The sequence below is a fragment of the Triticum aestivum genome, chromosome 7A, assembly GCF_018294505.1.
Source record: "Triticum aestivum cultivar Chinese Spring chromosome 7A, IWGSC CS RefSeq v2.1, whole genome shotgun sequence".
Lineage (NCBI taxonomy): Eukaryota > Viridiplantae > Streptophyta > Magnoliopsida > Poales > Poaceae > Triticum > Triticum aestivum.
The window spans coordinates 695,834,315-695,854,823 of NC_057812.1; the positions used below are offsets into that span (position 1 = coordinate 695,834,315).

General features: G+C 41.9%; 1 non-coding gene across 1 annotated transcript; it reads left to right on the plus strand.

Annotated features, from left to right (window-relative positions):
* The first annotated feature begins 19,266 nt into the window (after positions 1-19,266).
* Positions 19,267-19,339, plus strand: TRNAE-CUC (transfer RNA glutamic acid (anticodon CUC)). Its single transcript has one exon. It is a non-coding gene; the product is annotated as a tRNA-Glu (tRNA).
* The last annotated feature ends 1,170 nt before the right edge of the window (positions 19,340-20,509 follow it).

Consider the following 20,509-nt stretch of genomic DNA (forward strand, 5'->3'; position numbering starts at 1 on the left):
CGATCTAGGTGTCATACCTAGTGCATCGGGTCCAATGAAAATCTTTTGTGACAATACTGGTGCAATTGCCTTGGCAAAGAAATCCAGATTTCACAAGAGAACCAAGCACATCAAGAGACGCTTCAATTCCATCCGGGATCTAGTCCATGTGGGAGACATAGAGATTTGCAAGATACATACGGATCTGAATGTTGCAGACCCGTTGACTAAGCCTCTTCCATGAGCAAAACATGATCAGCACCAAGGCTCCATGGGTGTTAGAATCATTACTGTGTAATCTAGATTATTGACTCTAGTGCAAGTGGGAGACTGAAGGAAATATGCCCTAGAGGCAATAATAAAGTTATTATTTATTTCCTTATATCATGATAAATGTTTATTATTCATGCTAGAATTGTATTAACCGGAAACATAATACATGTGTGAATACATAGACAAATAGAGTGTCACTAGTATGCCTCTGCTTGACTAGCTCATTAATCAAAGATGGTTATGTTTCCTAACCATGGACAAAGAGTTGTCATTTGATTAACGGGATCACATCATTAGTTGAATGATCTGATTGACATGACCCATTCCATTAGCTTAGCACCCGATCGTTTAGTATGTTGCTATTGCTTTCTTCATGACTTATACATGTTCCTATGACTATGAGATTATGCAACTCCAGTTTGCCGGAGGAACACTTTGTGTGCTACCAAACGTCACAACGTAAATGGGTGATTATAAAGGTACTCTACAGGTGTCTCCAAAGGTACATGTTGGGTTGGCGTATTTCGAGATTAGGATTTGTCACTCCGATTGTCGGAGAGGTATCTCTGGGCCCTCTCGGTAATGCACATCACATAAGCCTTGCAAGGATTGCAACTAATGAGTTAGTTGCGAGATGATGTATTACGGAACGAGTAAAGAGACTTGCCGGTAATGAGATTGAACTAGGTATTGAGATACCGACGATCGAATCTCGGGCAAGTAACATACCGATGACAAAGGGAACAACGTATGTTGTTATGCGGTCTGACCGATAAAGATCTTCGTAGAATATGTAGGAGCCAATATGAGCATCCAGGTTCCGCTATTGGTTATTGACCGGAGACGTGTCTCGGTCATGTCTACATTATTCTCGAACCCGTAGGGTCCGCACGCTTAAGGTTTCGATGACAGTTATATTATGAGTTTATGAGTTTTGATGTACCGAAGTTAGTTCGGAGTCCCGGATGTGATCACGGACATGACGAGGAGTCTCGAAATGGTCGAGACATAAAGGTTGATATATTGGACGGCTATATTCGGACACCGGAAGTGTTCTGGGGAAGTTTCGGATTAAACCGGAGCACCGGGGGGTTACCGGAACCCCCCGGGGGGTTAATGGGCCTCATGGGCCTAAAGTGGAGAAGAGGAGGGGCTGCCAGGGCAGGCCGCGCGCCCCCTCTCCCCCTAGTTCGAATTGGACAAGGAGGGAGGGGCGGCGCCCCCCTCTCCTCTCTCCCTTCCTTCCCCCTCTCCTAATTGGACAAGGAAAGGGAGGGGAGTCCTACTCCCGGTAGGAGTAGGACTCCTCCTGCGCGCCTCTTACTAGGGCCGGCCGCACCCCCCCTTGGATCCTTTATATACGGAGGCAAGAGGCACCCCATGGACACAAGTTGATCCACGTGATCATATTCTTAGCCGTGTGCGGTGCCCCCTTCCACCATAGTCCTCGATAATATTGTAGCGGTGCTTAGGCGAAGCCCTGCGACAGTAGAACATCAAGATCTTCACCACGCCGTCGTGCTGACGGAACTCTTCCCCGACACTTTGCTGGATCGGAGTCCGGGGATCGTCATCGATCTGAACGTGTGCTAGAACTCGGAGGTGTCGTAGTTTCGGTGCTTGATCGGTCGGGCCGTGGAGACGTACGACTACATCAACTAAGTTAACGCTTCCGTTGTCGATCTACAAGGGTACGTAGATCACACTCTCCCCCTCTCGTTGCTATGCATCACCATGATCTTGCATGTGCGTAGGAAAGTTTTTGAAATTACTACGAAACCCAACACAAACTTCTCTTAGTATTCAATGCATTCTATAAGGAAGTTTTTATTATACCCATCTTGGATGCCCATCATATTAGGACTAGTTTCATAACCAAAGCAAATTACCATGCTGTTCTAAAGACTCTCAAAGTAATATAAGTGAAGCACGAGAGTTCATCTATTTCTTCAAAATAAAACCACCACCGTGCTCTAAAAAGATATAAGTGAAGCACTAGAGGAAATGACAAACTACTCCGAAAGATATAAGTGAAGCTCAATGAGTAGTCGAATAATTATGCAACTATGTGAAGACTCTCTAACATTTAATAATTTCAGATCTTGATATTTTATTCAAACAGCAAGCAAAGCAAATAAAATGGCATTCTAATAATGGCAAACATCATGTGAAGAAGCAAAAACTTAGGATCAACCGAAACTAACATATAGTTGTTGAAGAAGAAAGGTGGGATGCCAATCGGGGCATCCCTAAGCTTAGACGCTTGAGACTTATTGAAATATTATCTTGGGATGCCTTGGGAATCCACAAGCTTGAGCTTTTGTGTCTCCTTAATACCTCTCATATCACGGTCTCCCTAAATCTCAAAAGCTTCATCCACACAAAACTCAACAAGGACTCGTGAGATAAGTTAGTATAAACCATTGCAAAAACCTTATCATACTCTACTGTAGCAAATCACTAAAATTATTATTCAACATTGAATACTAAATGCCTATGCATATTTAATAGTCCTATCCTCAAATAGAATCATTATATAAGCAAACATATGCAAACAATGCAAACATAACAACAATCTGCCTAAACAGGACAGTCTGTAAAGAGTGCAGCAAGATCCATACTTCCCTAACTCCAAAAATTATGAAAGAAAATTCTCACTGTAGTAAATTTATCAGAGCTTAATATTCAAAAGGTTTCAACATTTTATCACATTCTTACTTTTCTAGGGAATTATTGCAACAGCGATAAACTTTCTGTTTTCAAACAGCAACATGAAGACTTGCAAAATAGGCATAGTAAAGGCTATCAATGCCACTTTTATTGAAATAAAAGATTCAAAACATTGTTCTAAATAACAGCAAGCAAATACTAATAAAATAAATTGACGCTCCAAGCAAAACACATATCATGTGGTGAACAAAAATATAGCTCCAAGTAAAGTTACCGTTGAACAAAGACGAAAGAGGGGATGCCTTCCGGGGCATCCCCAAGCTTAGGCTCTTGGTTGTCCTTGAATATTACCTTGGGGTGCCTTGGGCATCCCCAAGCTTAGGCTCTTGCCTCTCCTTATTCCATAATCCATCGAATCTTTACCCAAAACTTGAAAACTTCAAAACACAAAACTTAACAGAAAACTCGTAAGCTCCGTTAGTATAAGAAAATAAATCACCACTTAGGTACTGTTGTGAACTCATTCTAAATTAATATTGGTGTAATATCTACTGTATTACAATTTATCTATGGTTTATAAACTCTTTTACTAGCCATAGATTCATCAAAATAAGTAAACAACACATGAAAAACAGAATCTGTCAAAAACAGAACAGTCTGTAGTAATCTGTAACTAACGCAAACTTCTGGAACCCAAAAAATTCTAAAATAAATTGCCGGACGTGAGGAATTTATCAATTAATCATATTCAAAAATAATTAACTAAATATCACTATCCAAATAAAAATGGCAGCAATTCTCGTCGGCGCTAAAGTTTCTATATTTTTACAGCAAGATCAACAAGACTTTCCCCAAGTCTTCCCAACGGTTCTACTTGGCACAGACACTAATTAAACACAAAAAACACAACCATAACAGAGTATAGATAAAATATTTATTACTAAACAGGAATAAAAAGCAAAGAACAAAAATAAAGTTGGGTTGCCTCCCAACAAGCGCTATCGTTTAACGCCCCTAGCTAGGCATGATGATTTCAATGATGCTCACATAAAAGATAAGAATTGAAACATAAAGAGAGCATCAAGAAGAATATGACTAGCACATTTAAGTCTAACCCTCTTCCTATGCATAAGGATTTTGTGAGCAAACAACTTATGGGAACAATAATCAACTAGCATAGGAGGGCAAAACAAGCATAACTTCAAAACTTTAAGCACATAGAGAGGAAACTTGATATTATTGCAATTCCTACAAGCATATATTTCTCCCTCATAATAATTTTCAGTAGCATCATGAATGAATTCAACAATATAACCATCACATAAAGCATTCTTTTCATGATCTACAATCATATAACTTTATTACTCTCCACATAAGCAAATTTCTTCTCATGAATGGTAGTGGGAGCAAACTCAACAAAATAATTATCATGTGAGGCGTAATCCAATTGAAAACTAAAATCATGATGACAAGTTTCATGGACATCATCATTCTTTATAGCATACAAGTCATCACAATAATCATCATAAATACCAACTTTGTTCTCATAATCAATTGGAACCTCTTCCAAAATAGTGGATTCATCACTAAATAAAGTCATGACCTCTACAAATCCACTTTCATCAATATAATCATCATAAGTAGGAGCCATGCTTTCATCATAATAAATTTTCTCATCAAAACTTGCGGGACAAAAAATATAATCTTCATCAAACATAGCTTCCCCAAGCTTGTGGCTTTGCATATCATTAGCATCATGGATATTCAAAGAATTCATACTATAAACATTGCAATCATGCTCATCATTCAAAGATTTAGTGCCAAACATTATAATGCATTCTCCTTCTATCACTTGAGCACAATTATCGGAATCCTTATTTTCATGATAGATATTAAAAAGATGAAGCATATGAGGTACCCTCAATTCCATTTTTTTGTAATTTTCTTTTATAGACTAAACTAGTGATAAAACAAGAAACTAAAAGATTCGATTGCAAGATCTAAAGATATACATTCAAGCACTAACCTCCCCGGCAACGGCGCCAGAAAATAGCTTAGTTGACGGGGTGTTAGTGTCGCTTTCCTCACCTCCCCGGCAACGGCGCCAAAAAAGAGCTTGATGTCTACTACACAACCTTATTCTTGTAGACATTGTTGGGCCTCCAAGTGCAGAGGTTTGTAGGACAGTAGCAAATTTCCCTCAAGTGGATGACCTAAGATTTATCAATCTGTGGGAGGCGTAGGATGAAGATGGTCTCTCTCAAACAAGCCTGCAACCAAATAACAAAGAGTCTCTTGTGTCCCCAACACACCCAATACAATGGTAAATTGTATAGGTGCACTAGTTCGGCGAAGAGATGGTGATACAAGTGGTATATGGATAGTAGATAATGGTCTTTGTAATCTGGAAATATAAAAACAGCAAGGTAATTAATGATAAAAGTGAGCGTAAACGGTATTGCAATGCTAGGAAACAAGGCCTAGGGTTCATACTTTCACTAGTGCAAGTTCTCTCAACAATAATAACACAATTGGATCACATAACTATCCCTCAATATGCAACAAAGAGTCACTCCAAAGTCACTAATAGCGGAGAACAAACGAAAAGATTATGGTAGAGTACGAAACCACCTCAAAGTTATTCTTTCCAATCAATCTGTTGGCCTATTCCTATAAGTGTCACAAACAGCCCTAGAGTTCGTACTAGAATAACAACTTAAGACACAAATCAACCAAAACCCTAATGTCACCTAGATACTCCAATGTCACCTCAAGTATCCGTGGGTATGTTTATACGATATGCAACACACAATCTCAGATTCATCTATTCAACCAACACATAGAACCTCAAAGAGTGCCCCAAAGTTTCTACCGGAGAGTCAAGACGAAAATGTGTGCCAACCCCTATGCATAGATTCCCAAGGTCACGGAACCCGCAAGTTGATCACCAAAACATACATCAAGTGGATCAATAGAATACCCCATTGTCACCACGGGTATCCCACGCAAGACATACATCAAGTGTTCTCAAATCCTTAAAGACTCAATCTGATAAGATAACTTCAAAGGGAAAACTCAATCCATTACAAGAGAGTAGAGGGGGAGAAACATCGTAAGATCCAACTATAATAGCAAAGCTCGCGATACATCAAGATCGTACCACCTCAAGAACACGAGAGAGAGAGAGAGAGATCAAACACATAGCTACTGGTACATACCCTCAGCCCCGAGGGAGAACTACTCCCTCCTCGTCATGGAGAGCACGGAGATGATGAAGATGGCCACCGGAGAGGGATCCCCCTCCGGCAGGGTGCCGGAACGGGTCTAGATTGGCTTTCGGTGGCTACGGAGGCTTCTGGCGGCGGAACTCCCGATCTATTGTGCTCCTCGAAGTTTTCAGGGTATATGGGTATATATGGGAGGAAGAAGTACGTCGGTGGACCTCCGGGCTGTCCACGAGGCAGGGGGGCGCGCCCAGGGGGTGAGCACGCCCCCCACCCTCGTGGGCAGCCCGGGATTCTCCTGGTCCAACTCCGATACTCCGTGGGCTTCTTATGGTCCAAAAATAAGTTCCGTGAAGTTTCAGGTCAATTGGACTCCATTTGATTTTCCTTTTCTGCGATACTCTAAAACAAGGAAAAAAACAGAAACTTGCACTGGGCTCTGGGTTAATAGGTTAGTCCCAAAAATAATATAAAAGTGTTTAATAAAGCCCATAAACATCCAAAACAGATAATATAATAGCATGGAACAATCAAAAATTATAGATACGTTGGAGATGTATCAAGAGGAAACTTGATATTATTGCAATCCCTACAAGCATATATTCCTCCCTCATAATAATTTTTAGTAGCATCATGAATGAATTCAACAATATAGGTATCACAAAACATATTCTTAACACGATCCACATGTATGCAAAGTTGACACTCTTCCGAAATAGTGGGATTAACATTAACTAAAGTCATGACCTCTCCAAACCCACTTTCATAATTATCACAATAAGATTCAACACCCTCCAAAATAGTGGGATCATTACTTCCTAAAGTTGACACTCTTCCAAACCCACTTTTATCAATATAATCATCATAAATAGGAGGCATGCTATCATCATAATAAATTTTCTCATCAAAACTTGGGGGACAAAAAATATCATCTTCATCAAACATAGCATCCCCAAGCTTGTGGCTTTGCATATCATTAGCATCATGGGTATTCAAAGAATCCATACTAACAACATTGCAATCATGCTCATCATCCAAAGATTTAGTGCCAAACATTTTAATACATTCTTCTTCTAACACTTTGGCACAATTATCGGAATCCTTATTTTCACGAAAGACGTTAAAAAGATGAAGCATATGAGGCAACCTTAATTCCATTTTTTTGTAGTTTTCTTATATAGACTAAACTAGTGATAAAACAAGAAACTAAAAGATTCGATTGCAAGATCAAAAGATATACCTTCAAGCGCTAACCTCCCCGGCAACGGCGCCAGAAAAGATCTTGATGTCTACTACACAACCTTCTTCTTGTAGACATTGTTGGGCCTCCAAGTGCAGAGGTTTGTAGGACAGTAGCAAATTTCCCTCAAGCAGATGACCTAAGGTTTATCAATCTGTGGGAGGCGTAGGATGAAGATGGTCTCTCTCAAACAACCCTGCAACCAAATAACAAAGAGTCTCTTGTGTCCCCAACACACCCAATACAATGATAAATTGTATAGGTGCACTAGTTCTGCGAAGAGATGGTGATAGAAGTGCAATATGGATGGTAGATATAGGTTTTTGTAATGTGAAAATATAAAAACAGCAAGGTAACTAATGATAAAAGTGAGCACAAACGGTATTGCAATGCATTGAAACAAGGCCTAGGGTTCATACTTTCACTAGTGCAAGTTCTCTCAACAATAATAACATAATTGGATCATATAACTATCCCTCAACATGCAACAAAGAGTCACTCCAAAGTCACTAATAGCGGAGAACAAACGAAGAGATTATTGTAGGGTACGAAACCACCTCAAAGGTATCTTTTCTGATCGGTCTATTCAAGAGTCCGTAGTAAAATAACACGAAGCTATTCTTTCCATTCAATCTATCCTAGAGTTTGTACTAGAATAACACCTTAAGACACAAATTAACCAAAACCCTAATGTCACCTAGATACTCCAATGTCACCTCGAGTATCCGTGGGTATGATTATACAATATGCATCACACAATCTCAGATTCATCTATTCAACCAACACAAAGAACTTCAAAGAGTGCCCCAAAGTTTCTACCGGAGAGTCAAGACAAAAATGTGTGCCAACCCCTATGCATAAGTTCACGAGGTCACGGAACTCGCAAGTTGATCACCTACATCAAGTGGATCACATGATATCCCATTGTCACCACAGATAAGCACATGCAAGACATACATCAAGTGTTCTCAAATCCTTAAAGACTCAATCCGATAAGATAACTTCAAAGGGAAAACTCAATCCATTACAAGATAGTAGAGGGGGAGAAACATCATAAGATCCAATTATAATAGTAAAGCTCGCGATACATCAAGATCGTGCCAAGTTAAGAACACGAGAGAGAGAGAGAGAGGGAGGGAGAAAGAGAGATCAAACACATAGCTACTGGTACACACCCTCAGCCCCGAGGGTGAACTACTCCCTCCTCATCATGGAGAGCGCCGGGAAGATGAAGATGGCCACCGGAGAGGGATCCCCCCCTCTGGCAGGGTGCCGGAACGGGTCTAGATTGGTTTTCGATGGCTACGGAGGCTTCTGGCGGTGGAACTCCCGATCTAGGTTTCTTTCTAGAAGTTTGGGTACATATAAGATGTTTTGGCGTCGAGAACAAATCAGGAGGGTCTCCGGGCTGTCCACGAGGTAGGGAGGCGCGCCCCCCACCCTCGTGGGCAGCCCGGGACTCTTCTAACCCAACTCTTTTACTCCACGTCCTTCTTCTGGTCCAAAAATAAGTTCCGTGAAGTTTCAGGTCAATTGGACTCCGTTTGGTTTTCCTTTTCAGCGAAACTCAAAAACAAGGAAAAAACAGAAAGTGGCACTAGGCCCTAGGTTAATAGGTTAGTCCCAAAAATCCTATAAAATAGCATATAAAACATCCAAGGTTGATAATATAATAGCATGGAACAATAAAAAATTAGAGATATGTTGGAGACGTATCAGCGTCCGAGGGCGGCACGGTCCGTCTCCGGCAAATCCTCGATAAATTCGCCGCCGCCACTTGGTTGGTCATCAACTTCATCAAAAGCACCTTGGTTCCGGTGCATGTGGAGGAGGAAAACCTGGCGCTGGTGGTGGCCGCGCTGGGATGTGCCACTGGCTCATTCCCGCAAACCTACCTCGGCCTCCTCCTCTCGTGGGAGAAACTCTGGTTCGCGGATTTCCTTCCGCTAATCGCGAAAGTGGACAAGTACCTTGCCGGCTGGGCGGCTCGTCTCCTCTCTCCTATCGGGTGTCTGGTGCTCATCAATACCGTCCTGGACGCGCTCCCCACGTATGACATGGCAGCTCTGTTGCTGCCGCCGTCCGTGGTCCGCGCTCTGGACGAGCTCCGCCGCGCTTTTCTTTGGAACGTCGCCGAGCGGGCCTCGGGCGCCCAATGCCTTGTGGCCTGGGAATAGGTGTGTCGAGCGAAGAGTGAAGGCGGCCTGGGAGTCTGTGACCTGGCGACACAGAACATGTGTCTGCTGCTGAAGATGCTTCATCGCCTGCACACGACCCCAGGGTCTCAATGGACTGCATGGATTTGGGACGGGGCTGGTGGGCACTCCCTCCTGGCGCGCGGCGAGCTGATCCAAGGCGAGTACCGGGCCGCGATCATGAAGTTGCTCCCGCTCTACCGCGCCATCTCCATGGTTGACGTCGGGGAGGGGGTCACCTGTTCCTTCTGGTGGGATCGCTGGCTGCCCTGCGGGCCCGTCGCGGTGGCATACCCTGCCCTCTTCTCCCATGCCCTGGACACAGAGGTGACGGTAGGGCAGGTGCGCGCGCGCGCGGCCTCGCCGGCTGCCTGGTGCCCCGGCGGACGAGGGCGGGCGAGTGCGAGCTCGCGGCGGTCGCCGCGCTCCTGGTTGCTTTATCGGCGCGAGGCGAAGGAGACGAGAGGCGGCTCCTTCACGTTGCTACCCCCAAAGGCGCCCTGTCGTCCAGCTCTGCTTATAGGCTCCTGCGATTTGGTGGGGTGACCATCGGCTTTGCCTCCATGATCTGGGAGGCGCGTGCTCTGTCGCGGGTGAAGTTCTTTTGCTGGCTGTTGGTGCAACGACGCATTCACACGAGGGACGTCCTGCTCCGAAAGTGCATTGTCGCCGCGGAAGACACTGGCTGCCCTCTCTGCTCTGCTACTCTAGAAACCGCTGACCACATGCTCTTCTCCTACCCGTTCCCAGTGGCATTCTGGAGGGGTGCCCAAGTCGCCGTTGACGGGGTTTCGGTCGGCAAGCTCTCCACTCTTACTACTGCAGCTGTGGCGGTCGTCGAGTCGGAGGTGGAATTCGCCATGCTGTGTAGCTGGCAGCTTTGGAAACACCGGAACGCAGTCATTTTTCAGAGGCTGTCGTCGTCCCTTGCCCGCCTGTTCTGTTGTTGTCGAGAGGACGCAGTCCTCTAGCATGATCGGCTGCCCGAAGCTCGTCGTTCGCATGCGGACGGCTGGGTGCATGCACTCTCTCCGTTACTTGCGTGATGTGTGTGGCGCCCTCCCCCCCCCCCCCCCCCCCTCTCTGTAAAGCTGCTGCTTTGTAACTATCTGGGATTTTAGCCCACTCTTGTCAATATATTCAGGTGGGGGATCCTCCCCCCCCCCCCCCCGTGATCCTTCAAAAAAATGTTTGTGAAAACCTGATGATCTGAACATTGTGTTACCGGGCATTATTCTGAACGTGAGAAGAAGTAGTGAGTGCAGTTTTGTTTTTCAATCTATATACGCCTGATGACATGAACATTGTGTTATTTGGCATTTTTTTTTCTTAACGTGAATACTGGCACACCAAATGGGTATATTTCTTTATCTGCTTCTGGCTATGTGATCACCGTCAACCATGGTTGATGGGAACTAGATATATGCACAAAAAGTTGATGGAGAGGCCGGAAAATAAATAGATGTCATAATAACTCACCAACAAGGTGGATGGTGACCAGTCAATGATTTGTTGTATCTTTTTTTGAAAAAACTACCAATGATTGCTTGAGTTTGTACAACCACCTTTTCAACCAAGTATGTTGCTTGTACTTGGTTGGATACTAAGATAAAGTTAAGGTTACTGGTTTAAAAAAATACAGTTGGTTCGCTAACTGCCCGACCTCTACCGCATAGCCATTCGATTGAAGGAAAAACGATGTCCTCTTTGTCTCCCACCAATGTAGCAAACAATCTCTTGTAGCACACCGACCCACCCGATAGCACCGCCAGGAGACCCGCACGTTCGGAGCAGCTTCACCGCGCTCTACAACATCGACGTCGAGTCTCGCAAGAACCTGTCTCTAGCCGCAGAGTCCCATGCTCGCGACATCGAGAGGCATTGCTTTTGGAGGACCTTTCTTGAGCTCATAGTACTTGTTCCGTTAATAGAAGGTTGCTGCCGGCAATTGTTGTTGTATTCGAGGATTATTGTGTTGATTGCTTCAATTTTGTTTTTATTTTCCTTTGCCCATGCACAGCTTCGATCTTGTATGACTTTGCTCTTTTCTGGTGTGATTCTTCGTGTGTGATCGTTGGTGTTGTTTGTTGATTGACCCCTGGGACAAAGGTAGCACAGTGTTGGACCACAAGTGTAAGAGTTTGTAGCAAGCATCAAACTTTTCTGAATGAGAACCAACATATCCATCCCTGAAGGTACGAGTTTCACCACCAATGTTAAATGGTATTACAATACGGGTAACTTCACTTGTGTTCCCATTAGCAAGGTGTCAACCTTACTAGCTTTGCTAGTTGTACGAGATATTAATGTACAAAATTACCTCAAATGGACTTTCAATTGGCTTTATAAATAGAGCCAACATCCATACAACAAGTTCATCACGAGTACAGAAGCAACAAAGATGGCTGGGGAGACAACACAATCACGCCCAAAGAAAGCACAAAAGAAATAGGAAAAACGTCCATCTAGTGGCAGCAGGCTCAGTGATCCTGCAAAGAGGCGAGACGGCAGGCGTTAGCCAGGAGCCCATTTAGAATGAGTCCCAGACAATCGCGGCCCCGCTATCTGAATAACGTGGATGCCAGTGCTGCAAGAAAATAAGGAATTTGAAGAACGAGTCAGAGGCATGTTGAGGGAAGACCCTCTCAAACACCATTTTATTACGCATCATCCATAGTGTCCAAGACATTGCTGCAAGCACAGGCCAGAATAGGCGGCGCTGCCGGCTGGTTTGGTTGGCTCTGGTTTCGAGAATACCCGCAAGATCCAAGGCCTCCCAATTAGGCCCCAAGGCCTCGCAGACGAAAACCCATAGAACTCGAGCTGACGTGTAGGAGAACAAGATGTGAGACCCGGTCTTAGGGACCTCATAGAGGGGGCACAGGCCATCACCCGGCCCGTGCCTCTTAAGCACCTCCATCCTAGAGGGAAGCTGGCCCCTCAACAATTGCCACGCGAAAATCTTGATCTTTAGGGGCAATGGGGCCTTCCAAAGTGGACCAGTCCATGGAATGGTGGGCGTTCGGCACAACGCATGGTATGTAGTGCCCACGGAGAAAGCACCTGAAGGTGAAAGAGATCAAGCTACGGTGTCTAGATAATACAAGAGCATGGACAAGAGGGCAGCCCCCAACCTAATTCTAGGTACCATGCAAAAGTAACCTAATTCTAGGAAGTAAAAAATACTCAAGAGGCATTTTTCTCTATTTGCTCATAAGGGCCGGAAAAAAGCTCGAAGCTCGTGAGCTAAACGAGTAGCTCGTGAGTCGGCTCGAATCGACTCGAACTCGAAGAATAACAAGTCGAGCCAAGCTTTAGTTTAAGATTGTTTATAGACCAAGTTAAACAAGCCAATCTCACAAGTACTCGTGTAACTCGTTAGGCTCGGTACAAAAGATCAGCCACTCCCAATACAAAAAAAATATCAGCCACTCAGCACCATATGTCCTAGGCGCACAACACAAGGCCTATCCGTTGAAGGCCTAACCGCCTAGGAGACTCATGTGTTACAAGGAAATTACTATTCTCAGTGATATATATGTTTAATATATACATAATCATTTTTATAATATTTGAGGGTTTTATGTTCATATCTTTAATGAGCTTAACAAGCTAAACGAGCCAGCTCGCGAGTTATACGAGTCGAATCAATCTTGGATTTGAGATCGTTATAATAACGAGTCGAGTCGAGCTAGCTCGTTAACGAAACGAGCTCTAGCGAGTCGAGCCGAGCTGGCTCGACTCGGCTCGAATTCCAACCCTTGCTCATATCTCTCAAAAAACGAGAGAGGGGTCTTTCTCTATTTCCACATATCTTTGGATCGCTCTAGATCCTTTGAGTCTTCAAACCCAACCAACTCAATCATCATGCTTAGTGGCCGATGGCGTATGCGAACTCACAACATTGAAAGTCACATCACTACATGAGATTGAATTTGGCCACATGTACAATCACATTCTCTAAATTGAACCAGGCAAATCAAAAGGAACAAGCGAACAAATTTCTTACCTACTTGGCATTCCACTCGGGTTGACCACCATCACAATAGCCATCGAGCCTTCTTTTTTCGAGTCGTCATGTTCTTCAAGTGTGTCATGTGACCATAGTCTTCCATGCCTGGCAGCGCCTATGGATTACAGGCAACTCAATGCGCAAACATAAAAAATAAATAACCGATGCCGGTCATTGATGGTCTTCTTGATGAGCTACACGGTTATGTGTAGTTAACAATCGTTTTATTTATTCCCACATTGATTCACCAATCCCTGAACTCGTATGGATAGAAGGTCTGTGGAAGTGAAAGTAGGACGATGGGAGAAAAGGGTAAGGAGTACGCAACAAGAAATTTAGGACTTTCTGCCCATGAAAGATTTACTTTGGATATTAAATCCGGAAGGAAGGGCTAGAATCCAAAGAAATGAGGAGCTAGTGGATAGTTTGAATTTCAACGACTAGGGAGAGGAATGAAACACTTGTCCTTCACAAATCAATTCTTTCTTTTTCACGGAGCCGGCATCGGCGATGGCATTGGGTCATCACAAGCAATGGAGCGACCACTCAGAATGATTTGGTTAATTGACATGTGTTAATTAAGTCTTAACACAATGCATATAACGATATGCAATCATCTAGTTCACCTGACTTAGTTCCAAGTTGTTCTCACACATGGTTTCCTCAAAATTTTATATTAGTTCTTGTTTCACAAAAGTGAGGAGCGGTTCACTGATTTAAGGTCTGCTGCGAGGAGCTCGAGATTTTCTTCATGCATACAGAGTCCCTCATTGCTATCTCGCATTAGGGCGCCTGATGCCAAGAGCGGTCATGCCAAGGCGACTCTTGTTACTCTTGATTCTACATTCTTTTGTTCATGGGATTGACGTCGTGCTTCATAGGCTCATAGCAATGTGGAGTAATGATGTATAGGTTGGAAAAACGCTAGGAGTAAGCGAGACGGTGCTTAAGCCCCCTAATCGCGGCCTAGGCGGTTATATATTTTTACTGTCAGGGTGTATCTATGGTTATTATATATATATTATATTAATTCAGGACATATAAATAAGTTAACTATCAGCTACTATCATTGGAATATGGTCTTTTTGGCATATCAGTACAATATGGCATAATTTCTCGCTTGGGTAGATAACTTCTTCCTTGCCCTGCCTAGACTTCAGCTTATGCCCTAGGCGATGCATTTGGCCTAGATATTTGGCCATTGCCTAGCGCCTGAGCGTGCCTAAGCGCCTTCTAGACACTGCCTTCTTCAACAGGTTTGGAGTAATGGTGCATAGTACATGCACCGCGGGACGATCAGGAGCTTCAAGCTAATTATTTCCTAATGTCTCCCAAATCTAATGTTTGTGGCCTAATGTGTGTTTTGTATTGCCTAAAAAAGCTGACTTTAACAAAGTAAAATGAGGGAATTGTCTTGGGTACTATCCACCAGGACTAGCTCACTCAGAGATGAAGGCACACCGGATGGGTATTTTTCTTTCTCTGCTTATGACTATGTGATCGCTATGAACCACAATTGATGGCAACAATATATATGCATGAACACTTGATGGGAGGTTGGAAAATAAATAAATATCATAACAACTCATTGACCAGGTGGATGGAGACCAGTAATTGGATTGTTGTACTTTTTCTTTAACAGTTCTATATGTTTGCTTAAGTTTGTACCTCCACCTTTTCAACCAAATGAGCTTCTTGTACTTGGTTGGAGACTAATATGAAGTTAAGGCGAGACCTGAGCACTTCGCCAATTGGAGTGAACTCAGACAACATCTTCCTTGTCTCCAATCAATGCAACAAAAATCCCTCGCAGAGCACCGACTTGCCCGGGAGCATAGTCGGTAAACCATGTGGGCACACAACCGCATCGCCGCCAAGTCTCGTAGTAGTGCCTCTCTCTCCTCACAGTAGCTTGTCTCTGGCTCAATAAAAGTTTGGCGATTTATGCTTTCCCATGCTAAGTCTTTATTAGTTAGAGAGTTAAATTGCGTCATCTAAAATATCAATGGGCATTCAAAATGAATGGTAATGTGGGATATTAGCATGGTATCTCCCTTTGAATGTTCGGTTGACTGGCTTGGCACATGTTCACTTGTTATCAAAAGTTTAAATCAGCCTTGATGGTATTATAACTTTTGAGTAGTATCATATTCATATTACCATGTAAGATTACATGTTTAAAATGTATGATTATGATGTTCGTGCTCTCTAGCTAGTCGCTTCCTAGTCTTTTGCTAGTCTTCATGTATACTAGCCATGAATTCTGCTTGTGCCAAATCCTTGTGCTGGGTTTTGCCATAAGAGTCCACCATACCTACTTATTTGTATCATTGGTTAATATATTAAAAGTAATTGTTGTTAGTGCATTAACAAAAAGTGTGTGATGAATAGTAACACTATATATATATTCGTCACCCTGGGTGAGGAATAGTTATTCTTCACCCCCCTCTATTTTACCATCAATACACCGTAATTTTACGTTCCGTAAGTTTTGTCTTATTTCCAACGCAAAAAGATACCGTAAGAAAATATATAATTGTCGTAAAAAATATTTTATGTTATGTGAAATTAAAAACGTAAAAACATAGTCTAAAATACACATAAACTGTAAATTTTCTTGTCTTATGACCTATATTTTTATTTTCTTATGTTAAATTTTACGTAGTGAATCAATAAAAATGTAACTATTTGAATTTTAAACGTAATTTAATTATGAAATGATCGTAAGATCATCTCGGGTGAGGAATAACTTATTCTGCACTATGGGTGATGGTAAAATAGGGTCGCGCTATTCGTCACCCTGGGTGAGGAATAGTTATTCTTCACCTCTCTCTATTTTACCATCAATGCGTCGTAATTTTACGTTCCGTAAGTTTTGTTTTATTTCCGACGCAAAAAGGGACCGTAAGAAAATATATAATCATCATAAAAAATATTTTATGTTATGTAAAATTACAAACGTAAAAACATAGTCTAAAATACACATAAACTGCAAATTTTCTTGTCTTATGACCTATATTTTTATTTTTTTATGTCAAATTTTACGTAGTGAATCAATAGGAATGTAACTATTTAAATTCTAAACGTAATTTAATTATGAAATGATCGTAAGATTACCTTGGGTGAAGAATAACTTATTCTGCACCTCGGATGATGAATAGTTACATTCCTATTGATTCACTACGTAAAATTTGACATAAAAAAATAAAAATATAGGTCATAAGACAAGAAAATTTGTAGTTTATGTGTATTTTAGACTATGTTTTTACGTTTGTAATTTTACATAATATAAAATATTTTTTACGGCGATTATATATTTTCTTACGGTCTCTTTTTACGTCGGAAATAAGACAAAACTTACGGAACGTAAAATTATGGTGCATTGATGGTAAAATAGAGGGGGGTGAAGAATAACTATTCCTCAACCAGGGTGATGAATAGCGCGACCCTATATATGTGTGTGTGTGTGTGTGTGTGTGTGTGTGTGTGTGTGTGTGTGTGTGTGTGTGTGTGTGTGTGTGTTTCACATTGCTTAGATGATCGTAAACATATTTTGTTTTCCACGATCTCATAATGATGGTTTTGGACAATAAAAAAATCAGGAAAAAGCCTACTAAATAAAAGGTCTCCAATTCTTAAAGCGGAAAGAGGACAAATCTTTTTGAAACTAAAGATATATAAAATAGTGTGTGGTACCTCGCACAATTACAAGGGGCAATGGAAAATATATGTATTTTCTATGGTAAAATCTTGAGCGTTAACGCAAAACATTGGTAATAAGAGCTGGACCACCCTTTCAATACTACAAATATGCGCATGACAATTTCTGCTTCCCTCTATGAAGGGCCTATTTACTTTTTATGTTGAGTCATTCCATCCTTCTTTTAAAGCACCAACTATTAAGAGAGTGATTATCATTCTTAGTTTATATGTCTTTTGTAACATTAAGTAATATACAGTTGTGATGCTTTCAACTCCCGATTTGTATACTTAGTTGTATCTTGGATTCACTGATGTCTCGTGGATAATACGGGCATCGTTGACATTTATAGAAGACTTGTGAGATAGTGTGTTACCATATTATATTATGTTCAATTTGAACATGTTGGTACGTTGAGCTTTCGTATTATGGCTTTCCAATTGATTCAGCTCTTATCATAGGATGACCCTGCTCGTTAAATTTTTTTGTTATTCATTTGCTTACTCCAGCGGCTTCAGAAGAACAAACCTGCCGCCAATCTGCTAATGCTCCGGCGGCCAGACCCAACTATGGCGCAGATGTACACTCCTCCTTGGCCGCCTCCGGCTGCTGAAAATATACAATTTCACGAATTTGTGGAGAGAATTCTCAGTTTCTAAGCTAGTTGTTACTCCGGTATGGAGTTTTCGTCCCAACTCGGTCCCTTTTTTCATGTCATCATGCTAAAAAGCATCACCATTTAGAGAGATCATTTTTTAAAAATGTGATAAATCATTATAGTCTCAATGCTGCATAAGAATTTCATATGAGAATCGAGACATACAAGATTATAGTATTCAAATTGTATTGAGATACTTTATCATGTTAATTTTGTTCCTTTTCAATTTCTAATCTGAAATTTCAATGATTTTTCAGTTGAAGTTGAGATGGAAGACAACTTATTTACTATATAATTTACAATTTAAGGTTTTCAATCCCTACATCATTTAATCAACATTGTTTTGAAGAAAAGTAAGAAAAAAAAGTTCATCAAGCTTACATAACGTACACTTCAACATTCAAGTTGAGTTGTTTTGAGATAAATCAAGAGATGCTTGATTAATTTCTCCGGGGGTATAGGTCTGGACTGGCGACCTTTATTAGTTTTCTGGTCATTTATTTGGATATATAAAAGTTGTCACATAATTTGTGCGTTGTGTGAGAGTTTGTTCTATAAAAGTTGTGTGGGTTATTTTAATTCCAATATATTTCTATAGTTGGCAACATGTCACATAATTAGTTTTCTGGTCATTTGTTTGGATATCTTTCTGGAAGTCCACACAACAAATCACATACATTTCTTCAGTAGTTTTAAGGTCTTAGGATGTTGTGTAGTTTGAGATATCTTTCTGCAGTGCTCAATGAAAGCAAAAGCCCTGCAATTGACGAATGATGAGCTGATGACTAGTTTTGTTGTGGTATTTGAATATTTGATCAGTTGCGTACCTGCATATGCGGTATGGTTGCTCAACTGAGGGAGGCAGGCAGATTGCTGGAATTTTGCCCAAGATCAACACATCATGTGTTGGCTTGGATTCTCAGGATCCGCTTTGTCTGAATTTGGTACTGCCTCCGTTCCTAAATATTTGTCTTTCTAGAGATTTTAACAAGTGACTACATACGAAGCAAAATGAATGAACCTACACTCTAAAATATGTCTACATACATCCGTATATTGTAACCATTTGAAATGTCTAGAAAGACAAATATTTGGGAATGGAGGGAGTACAATCCATGTGTTCGTGTGCATGGCAGAATCCAAATATGGAATGGATCAAATGTAGTTTGTTCTCGGTTTGGTGATGTTTTGTAGCCATGTCTGAAAAAAGCAAAGCTGCGATTCAGCTCTATCGTTCGTGCTGTTTTGTGTGTGGCGTACACGAACAGACCTGCCTCCCGAATAGATATGTTTTAGTATCTGCACAACCGCTGATTCCGTCGTAGTCTAGGTGGTTAGGATACTCGGCTCTCACCCGAGAGACCCGGGTTCAAGTCCCGGCGACGGAATTCCCTTTTTTGTTTTCTAAATTTTCCTTAAGTTTTTTCCTTCTTTTTTTGCAAGCCGATGGCCAGTTTGTGTTGGTAGCCTTGAACCTGACCGTTTATGACTCCAAGATTTTGAGTTGTGGGGGCCGTGGGTCAGCTTGTGCTACCGATCCACTGGGAGGCATTTGATCATTTGATCGGCGTACGTATGTGTTGCCTGGACTCCGACCGGCTCCGCCATCTTCTTGTCTGATCCGGCGACCTCGCTTCGTGCTTCGACGCCGCCGAGGAAGACGAACGTGCCGTGGAGTGCCCTATCTGCTTCCACCTATGTACGCTTTATCATTGCACTCACTGATTGTCTGCTTCGGAGAGTTGGTCTTCTCCGTTGTGTTGTTCTCATGATTTTGCTGTCCTCCGACCATCGATTGATGCAGTTCTACCCGACTTTGGATCGTTCCAAGGGCTGCGGAAAATGGATCTGCACATGTGACCCGTTATAATTCCCCTTGATTTCTGTCCAGTTGTTTGCTCCAATTTGTACTGAAATTCTCCATTATTCTGCCCTGTTTCATTGTCCTGCAGAGTGCAGAGTGCTTCCTGCAGCTGATGCCGTCGAAGGCTTCAACGAGAAGTAAGCTTTCTCCCCGCAAAAAAGAAAAAAGAAAAAAAAGTAAGCTTTCTGCCCAGATATTCTTATCAACAGCACCATACTACTTTGTAATTTCCAACAAGCCTTCTATTTTGAACTTCTTGCAGGAAGAAAAGAACGTTAATGAGGCTCTCTCGATGAGAATACATTCCAAGAACACCGGTGGACATATTCTACTACCATAGGAGTTGCAAGCCCGATTTTGCAGTGCTAAAAACTCCCTACCAACCGTTGGTTTTTCTAACCCTTCGAGAGAAATTTCAACGCTTCCACGATTGTACTTGAAATGATTCAGATATGATTTGTCTGTGTGATTTTTGGACAATGGAAAGAACCGTATCAGATATAGATGTATGCAGGACAGAGTAAATGCTAGTACTGCATACTGAAACAAAAATTTATTGCGGTAATACGTTGGACTTCAATTGTATTATGAAAGCTGTTTAATCATTATGCGCATGTACAATATGCTTACTAAATTAGATTGCAGGACATTCAGTAATGCTACTATGTAAGTATTGAAGAACATTCAGTATGCT